General features: G+C 36.7%; 2 long non-coding RNA genes across 2 annotated transcripts; both read right to left on the reverse strand.

Moving 5' to 3' along the window:
• Positions 1 to 559: 559 nt before the first annotated feature.
• LOC132605210 (uncharacterized) lies at positions 560 to 3,971 on the reverse strand. The gene is made up of 3 exons (XR_009569098.1): positions 3,075 to 3,971; positions 1,982 to 2,034; positions 560 to 954 (listed from the first exon to the last, which is right to left on the reverse strand). It is a non-coding gene; the product is annotated as an uncharacterized LOC132605210 (long non-coding RNA).
• Positions 3,972 to 5,222: 1,251 nt separating this feature from the next.
• LOC132605211 (uncharacterized) lies at positions 5,223 to 8,633 on the reverse strand. Its single transcript, XR_009569099.1, has 3 exons — positions 7,737 to 8,633; positions 6,644 to 6,696; positions 5,223 to 5,617 (listed from the first exon to the last, which is right to left on the reverse strand). It is a non-coding gene; the product is annotated as an uncharacterized LOC132605211 (long non-coding RNA).
• Between the last annotated feature and the right edge of the window lie 1,497 nt (positions 8,634 to 10,130).

Raw genomic sequence — 10,130 nt, forward strand, 5'->3', positions numbered from 1 at the left:
TATTATGTATTTCATGTTTAAATGATTTAGAACTCCAAAAGATTATGTATGTAATAAGAGTCAGCGGGTTCGGTCGACTCCGGATATGGGGTCGGGTGCCCATCACACCCTAGTAAAGTCGGGGTGTGACACTTTCTCCCTCTCTTTATTTATCTTTTGCAATTTGTATACATGTATATACTTATAAAAACTTGTGTATTATTGAAAACCCTTTGGTTGGAACCTAGTTGAAAATTAGGCAAAACGATGCGTATGTCGTTTAGAACGGCAACGAACCCAAACATATTTTCAAACTAGGACCCAACAAAAGATAAAGAAATGGTCTTAATCAAATTGGAAATAAACAAGTGTTTGAAATTTTTTCAAAGAGAATAGCCTTTCAAAAATCAACCTTTTCCCACTTATAAAGTGTCACGACCCAGCCCCGTGGGCCGCGACTGGTACCCTACTTGGGCACCCAGACAGACAAACATATCAAATCGCAACACATTTATCCAAATAGCATATACGGCCATAAATACTATATGCCGTATCAAACTTCATCAAACTGTATCGGACACATTTTAGCACAACCATATCCATATATATAACAAAAGCCGACAAGGCTATCAAATGTATCAAAAGCCGACAAGGCTAACAAATGGCACAACGACCCCAAAACATATACAAAATGCACGCCGACAAGGCTGCCATCACGAATGGGTACGCCCCAAACATAAGTCTTGTTCATACAACGCAACAACAACTATATACAGACCCACACAGATGTCCACAGACCTCTAAGAGTAATGACCGTATCATATGGCGGGACAGGGCCCCGCCGTACCCAAATAAACACATATGAATTCAACATAAGGGAGTTATACCACAAGCTAGGCTCCGGAACAAAGGAGCAGTCAAAAATAGCTGAATAAGTATCATAAGCTGGCGGATCTCTGAAATGAGCGTCTGTACCTGCGGGCATGAACGCAGCCCCCCCGAAGAAAGGGGGTCAGTACGGAATATGTACTGAGCAAGTAAAGCATGAAACATAGTGATAGACTCATACTGAGACAAGGTGTGTAGGACCCAATGCAACAAACAAAATTTTATAAAACTTGCCTTTGAACATATTTCATCTGTATCATTCTCATATCAATATCAATATAGAATTTTGTAATCAAAGCTGCAAAATCATTCTGTATATAACATATATAACGTGTCCCGGCCCTTTAATGAGGGACTCGGTAATTAAAATCATATCATCATAAACATAAACATATACGTGTCCCGGCCCTTTAATAAGGGACTCGGTAATTAAAATCATAGCATCATAAACATAAACATAGACGTGTCCCGGCCCTTTCCTGAGGGACTCGGTAATAAGGAATAAATGCCCTCCTGGCCACCATCTCCATATCATCATATCATCATATCATCACATCATCACATCATCATATCATCATATCATCATATATATATATAACGTGTCCCGGCCCTCTAGTGAGGGACTCGGTGATTAATATAGTAAACATGCGCACGAAAACGTGTCCTGGCCCGGGACTCAGTGAAGGATATAGCGGTAAGCACGAGCAGAATAATAAGCAACCACATATATGCAAATCATCTTTTGAGACACAATAGATAAGTAACTGACCAGCTCTAAAATATTAGGATGATAATCATATTCAATTCTTTTCAACTCTCATTACAAGCCATAGCAAGGAACGTTTCAGCTTTCATGTACATGTATCAATTTCCATGATGTAGTTTTTTTTTTTGAAAGTCAAGTATGCTTCTATTTGTGCAATTCTTTAAGAGTAGGAACTTCTATACATCATTCATTAGTCAATCATATAGTAGGCTTGTGACAATAGCATTAAGGAAATATAGAATCATAAGTCATGCATGGAACTAGAGAGTAGAATTTACCCCAAGGTTCATATCATTTCATACTTACGTCTAGGACATGCCAAGAAAAGAAAGAATAAGCTTTACATACCTTTAGCGTTTAGTCGTATTATAACTTGTACTTGCTGCCCAAAAACACTTATCCTATATCAAGATATCAAGAGCTACAATTAGTCTACGAGGGAATTCAATACGTACTTTAACGTTAACAATCCCTTTCAAACATTTAGACCACGTTTCGTTCGCATTCAAACCAACTACATACAACCGATCCAACGTCAATAATCATATGCTCAATACCAATCCGTACAGCCCACATAATATTCCAAATAGCCCACATTCACAACATTCCATAACGATTCACATACGGCTACTACATTCTCAAGTAACTCCTAATAATCCGTAGCCTTAACGTTTTCGTGTAACAGCTTTACAACAACCCAAACAACGTAAATACAATATATATTCTTAACTATCATTTGTCTTTCCAATTTAAAGAAGACACATGTCCAAAACAGTTCCTAACCACAACACGTCCAAAACAGTCCCTAACCAACAACACGCCCAAAACAGTCCCTAACCAACAACATAAAGATGCCCGGAATTCTTGCGAACGTTTACGAACATACCAAGCAAACCACATATGATTCTTACACATTATTTCATGTCTTCATTTCATATAATTTTACTAAAATACGACCAGCAGTCACACGATAAATATATCACCAAATTCGTACGCAAATAGCTACATTGTCGACACTAAAACCTTACAACGACAACAACATGTTTAATGACATTACTTTCATGATTCTTGGAACTGTTTTAGCATCATTTCCATTCTTACAACAGCCCACAATTCATCTCAATTTCAACTTGAATCATTATGCTTCACTTCCACTAAACGTTCATAACAAGAATCAACACTCAACACATACAAATTCACCTCTAGCACTAAAACAGTCCACTGTTTTGGACTGCTCGTATACTTCAACATAATTCACGATAACAACAACCAAAATACTACTTAAAATTAATTTTTCCATGCCTAATTAGAACAGCCTCCTACACGGCTCAATTTACATTTCAACACCAACATCTACAACTTCTTATATTCATCACATATCTACAAATTTATACAAGCTTAAATTGTCTCCAAAATGTGTATAAAAGAGATCAAATCTTACCTTAATCAACTTGACTCCTTAACCTTGCTAATTTCTTAAATAATTTCAACACTCTGAGGCATTAATTTCCCTCCATCGAGCTTCCATTGCTCGGCTAAAAGCAACTTTGGCCGAGAGGCTTTTTTGTGCTTTCACTTCAAGAAAATGTTTATGTGTTCAACTACAAGGTGGAAGATGACTCATTTGGTGATATACATCTATGAGCCCCCTAGGCCCTACACGTGACCAGCCCAACAAAAGAAAAAGAAATCTGAATCTATAGTTGTATTTAGTCAATTGATTTTATTCTACTAATTTCCTTTACTTTGGGGAATTGGTTGGGTCATTATTGAAAAATCTGCCCGTATTGGCTCCACCTCAATAACAAGTGATAATATTAAATCTGTAAAGGGATTTAAATGGGTCCACAAAATTAATAACTCCATGCTTACCATTCATTTCCAAAACGTGTCCACTAGTACATAGCAATAGTCATATGTTGCTGCATACATCCACTTTGTCCTCCACTATAGTACCAATGAAACCTTAATTTAATGCCTAGCTTAATGTAATGATAAAACATACCATGTGCTGTAATCCAACTCTTTTACAAAGCACAAATATTTTATCCTCTTGTGTACGCATGGAATCATGATGTCTACTCCTAATCCCTTTAATTAAAGAATGCCACATAACAATATATATAAATTTGTCATGCTAGTTGCTGCCACGTTAGGGGGGTGACATCCAAAATAATTCATCCACTTAATCCATAATCAAATAATTAACTTCTCACTAAGTTCATCAAATAACCATTTACGCATAATTAATTTCTTAAGCACACTTCATATACTCGTTATCATAATCATGTAGTATAACGTAGTCCATAGCCTCATTTTCCACACATAAAATATTATTTTCAATCATCGTCGTCACCCTTGTTAAATCCAAAATTATTTCGGGACTTCATTCCTTGTATACCCTGAATTCTTGATTTTTCATTCTTGAATACTCTCATATTGGACGGTTTAATTTCCTGGTCCAAAAATACAGAATATTATAGCTTGGACCGTATTTTATTCAAATAAATTTTGAACCTCGACGAAATTTAGTTTTCTTCAATTTGTTCAACCTCAAATCCTTACGGTACATGTGTACCATCACTTTAACCACCTATAAGCTTGGGGGATAACCTCAAGTCCGTTACTAATATCATTTAACTCGCACGCTTTCCGACGTACGAAAATACAGGATATAACATCCTCCCCCCCTTTAGAACATTCGTCCTCGAATGTCAAACTAGTCCCATAGGGTCTTACAAAAATTTCGAGGGAATCTCTTTTATTGCTATCACATGTAGTCTCTTTCTTAGCATACCAATATTCTTGTACAACTTGTTTAAAATATATCCAATCTTAGTCGTAGTCTTTCCTTCTCTTGGTTCATTCTGCTTTTCATATCTCATTCTCCTTTTATTTCTAGGAAAATTTTGGCAGAGTTTCCTCTGTATTTCTTACTATCCCAAAACCTGCACGCAGGAAATACCAACAATGCCTCACAGGGCCAACATATATATGTATACATTATATCGTATCATAGCCGCACAGGGCTCCCAATTTCAAGTAAAAGTATAAAGATGTCGAGACTTACCTCACAGGTCCAACTCAAACTGCACCTATTATACTTTCCTGTTTACTTTCTCCTTCAATTATACTTCCATACCTTACTCGACATATACCTTTCGTACCTTTGCTTACCTGCATACTTTGAAACTTCAAATATCATCAATCGCTTTCTTCTGTCGATGTCGTTCTTCAACTGAAATCAAATGTTAGTATAAAGAATTTCATTTCCTATGACTGGGCTCTATCGCACGATCTTAGATATGAAAGAAAGGTAACATCCTAAATGTCCTGTAGCCTCCTGTTTATAGATGTGGTGCACAACACACCGATAAACAAGACTCTACTAGACACGGTCTGTAGACACTCCGAGGAAGGACCGCTCTGATACCACTTCTGTCACGACCCAGCCCCGTGGGCCGCGACTGGTACCCTACTTGGGCACCCAGACAGACAAACATATCAAATCGCAACACATTTATCCAAATAGCATATACGGCCATAAATACTATATGCCGTCTCAAACTTCATCAAACTGTATCGGACACATTTTAGCACAACCATATCCATATATATAACAAAAGCCGACAAGGCTATCAAATGTATCAAAAGCCGACAAGGCTAACAAATGGCACAACGACCCCAAAACATATACAAAATGCACGCCGACAAGGCTGCCATCACGAATGGGTACGCCCCAAACATAAGTCATGTTCATACAACGCAACAACAACTATATACAGACCCACACAGATGTCCACAGACCTCTAAGAGTAATGACCGTATCATATGGCGGGACAGGGCCCCGCCGTACCCAAATAAACACATATGAATTCAACATAAGGGAGTTATACCACAAGCTAGGCTCCGGAACAAAGGAGCAGTCAAAAATAGCTGAATAAGTATCATAAGCTGGCGGATCTCTGAAATGAGCGTCTGTACCTGCGGGCATGAACGCAGCCCCCCCGAAGAAAGGGGGTCAGTACGGAATATGTACTGAGCAAGTAAAGCATGAAACATAGTGATAGACTCATACTGAGACAAGGTGTGTAGGACCCAATGCAACAAACAAAATTTTATAAAACTTGCCTTTGAACATATTTCATCTGTATCATTCTCATATCAATATCAATATAGAATTTTGTAATCAAAGCTGCAAAATCATTCTGTATATAACATATATAACGTGTCCCGGCCCTTTAATGAGGGACTCGGTAATTAAAATCATACCATCATAAACATAAACATATACGTGTCCCGGCCCTTTAATAAGGGACTCGGTAATTAAAATCATAGCATCATAAACATAAACATAGACGTGTCCCGGCCCTTTCCTGAGGGACTCGGTAATAAGGAATAAATGCCCTCCTGGCCACCATCTCCATATCATCATATCATCATATCATCACATCATCACATCATCATATCATCATATCATCATATATATATATAACGTGTCCCGGCCCTCTAGTGAGGGACTCGGTGATTAATATAGTAAACATGCGCACGAAAACGTGTCCTGGCCCGGGACTCAGTGAAGGATATAGCGGTAAGCACGAGCAGAATAATAAGCAACCACATATATGCAAATCATCTTTTGAGACACAATAGATAAGTAACTGACCAGCTCTAAAATATTAGGATGATAATCATATTCAATTCTTTTCAACTCTCATTACAAGCCATAGCAAGGAACGTTTCAGCTTTCATGTACATGTATCAATTTCCATGATGTAGTTTTTTTTTTGAAAGTCAAGTATGCTTCTATTTGTGCAATTCTTTAAGAGTAGGAACTTCTATACATCATTCATTAGTCAATCATATAGTAGGCTTGTGACAATAGCATTAAGGAAATATAGAATCATAAGTCATGCATGGAACTAGAGAGTAGAATTTACCCCAAGGTTCATATCATTTCATACTTACGTCTAGGACATGCCAAGAAAAGAAAGAATAAGCTTTACATACCTTTAGCGTTTAGTCGTATTATAACTTGTACTTGCTGCCCAAAAACACTTATCCTATATCAAGATATCAAGAGCTACAATTAGTCTACGAGGGAATTCAATACGTACTTTAACGTTAACAATCCCTTTCAAACATTTAGACCACGTTTCGTTCGCATTCAAACCAACTACATACAACCGATCCAACGTCAATAATCATATGCTCAATACCAATCCGTACAGCCCACATAATATTCCAAATAGCCCACATTCACAACATTCCATAACGATTCACATACGGCTACTACATTCTCAAGTAACTCCTAATAATCCGTAGCCTTAACGTTTTCGTGTAACAGCTTTACAACAACCCAAACAACGTAAATACAATATATATTCTTAACTATCATTTGTCTTTCCAATTTAAAGAAGACACATGTCCAAAACAGTTCCTAACCACAACACGTCCAAAACAGTCCCTAACCAACAACACGCCCAAAACAGTCCCTAACCAACAACATAAAGATGCCCGGAATTCTTGCGAACGTTTACGAACATACCAAGCAAACCACATATGATTCTTACACATTATTTCATGTCTTCATTTCATATAATTTTACTAAAATACGACCAGCAGTCACACGATAAATATATCACCAAATTCGTACGCAAATAGCTACATTGTCGACACTAAAACCTTACAACGACAACAACATGTTTAATGACATTACTTTCATGATTCTTGGAACTGTTTTAGCATCATTTCCATTCTTACAACAGCCCACAATTCATCTCAATTTCAACTTGAATCATTATGCTTCACTTCCACTAAACGTTCATAACAAGAATCAACACTCAACACATACAAATTCACCTCTAGCACTAAAACAGTCCACTGTTTTGGACTGCTCGTATACTTCAACATAATTCACGATAACAACAACCAAAATACTACTTAAAATTAATTTTTCCATGCCTAATTAGAACAGCCTCCTACACGGCTCAATTTACATTTCAACACCAACATCTACAACTTCTTATATTCATCACATATCTACAAATTTATACAAGCTTAAATTGTCTCCAAAATGTGTATAAAAGAGATCAAATCTTACCTTAATCAACTTGACTCCTTAACCTTGCTAATTTCTTAAATAATTTCAACACTCTGAGGCATTAATTTCCCTCCATCGAGCTTCCATTGCTCGGCTAAAAGCAACTTTGGCCGAGAGGCTTTTTTGTGCTTTCACTTCAAGAAAATGTTTATGTGTTCAACTACAAGGTGGAAGATGACTCATTTGGTGATATACATCTATGAGCCCCCTAGGCCCTACACGTGACCAGCCCAACAAAAGAAAAAGAAATCTGAATCTATAGTTGTATTTAGTCAATTGATTTTATTCTACTAATTTCCTTTACTTTGGGGAATTGGTTGGGTCATTATTGAAAAATCTGCCCGTATTGGCTCCACCTCAATAACAAGTGATAATATTAAATCTGTAAAGGGATTTAAATGGGTCCACAAAATTAATAACTCCATGCTTACCATTCATTTCCAAAACGTGTCCACTAGTACATAGCAATAGTCATATGTTGCTGCATACATCCACTTTGTCCTCCACTATAGTACCAATGAAACCTTAATTTAATGCCTAGCTTAATGTAATGATAAAACATACCATGTGCTGTAATCCAACTCTTTTACAAAGCACAAATATTTTATCCTCTTGTGTACGCATGGAATCATGATGTCTACTCCTAATCCCTTTAATTAAAGAATGCCACATAACAATATATATAAATTTGTCATGCTAGTTGCTGCCACGTTAGGGGGGTGACATCCAAAATAATTCATCCACTTAATCCATAATCAAATAATTAACTTCTCACTAAGTTCATCAAATAACCATTTACGCATAATTAATTTCTTAAGCACACTTCATATACTCGTTATCATAATCATGTAGTATAACGTAGTCCATAGCCTCATTTTCCACACATAAAATATTATTTTCAATCATCGTCGTCACCCTTGTTAAATCCAAAATTATTTCGGGACTTCATTCCTTGTATACCCTGAATTCTTGATTTTTCATTCTTGAATACTCTCATATTGGACGGTTTAATTTCCTGGTCCAAAAATACAGAATATTATAGCTTGGACCGTATTTTATTCAAATAAATTTTGAACCTCGACGAAATTTAGTTTTCTTCAATTTGTTCAACCTCAAATCCTTACGGTACATGTGTACCATCACTTTAACCACCTATAAGCTTGGGGGATAACCTCAAGTCCGTTACTAATATCATTTAACTCGCACGCTTTCCGACGTACGAAAATACAGGATATAACATAAAGTTGGCACAAAAAAAGGATAAATTTTAAAAGGAAGAGAGTATTTGAAAAAGAAAAGAAGCGGCTTAAAGTTTATTTGGTCCTTTATTTTGGGGACCAAACCCACCTCAACTAAAATAAATAAAGAGAACCTTACTTGGACCTAAGTTAAAGAAAGGGATTTAAATAGGATATGGTTGACCTTCGAAATGGATAAATGACTTGTAATTGGAAAAGGACCCTTTTATAACTTGTATAAATTGGATGGCATTTTTTACAAAAGAGCTACACTTGGAGCTTTTATGAAAACTTATAAGGGCAAAAAGGACATAACATTTGGACCAAAATTTAGTGAAAATCTACTCAAGTGAAATCTTGGGTGTGTTTTAGTCCAGCAATGAAATGACCATTTCAAATCTTATATGAATTTCTAAAAGGGAACTTAACTTCTTTCTTCAAAATAAAGGAATTTTTGCCAAAATATTTCAAACGATATGCCATGACATGATATACAAGATCTTAAACTAATTTTAAGCAGATAATTACAAATCACACATTGAAGCTCGAAGATTCTAACCATAAGGGTTTCAATATAATGTGATTTTTTATAATTGTTTGCTTAATTCCTTACTTTCTTGTATATAACTGTCATTGCATGCATATCATAAAATCGGCCAAATTGGCAAAAAACTACATGGTTTCAAAGACGACACGCGGGTTCACAGTCTATCCTTCACTAAAAAAAAGAATCCAAATATATTTCCTTGGAACACGTTGAAGGTGGAGTTGGTTCGGAGTCATCCAACAGCAAACAACGGTTCACCTCGCGTAGTCCGCTCGAGTCCCAAGTCAATTGAAAAGCCCACTCTAGTATTGCCTAAGATAGAGCTAAGCCAAATCCCAACGGACTAGCCCATGCTTACCTAGATGGGCTTGGATATTTGATACATATCTAAGCCCATTAAAAGACTACCTTGTGTCAAAATGGTCTATGACTGAAGACACCGCATCCAACTATGTGAAAAATTGAAGGATGTACATGCCGTTGTATGGACCGTTTGTTCTTGGGGTTAGGAAATTTTGTTGTCTTCTTTACTTTTTAAACTTCATCCGAAAGGAGATGGGAAAGTCCAAGAGGCGATTAAAGACCCCCATGGTGCCTTCGTTTAGGATG

The sequence above is a fragment of the Lycium barbarum genome, chromosome 8 (genome assembly GCF_019175385.1).
Source record: "Lycium barbarum isolate Lr01 chromosome 8, ASM1917538v2, whole genome shotgun sequence".
NCBI lineage: Eukaryota > Viridiplantae > Streptophyta > Magnoliopsida > Solanales > Solanaceae > Lycium > Lycium barbarum.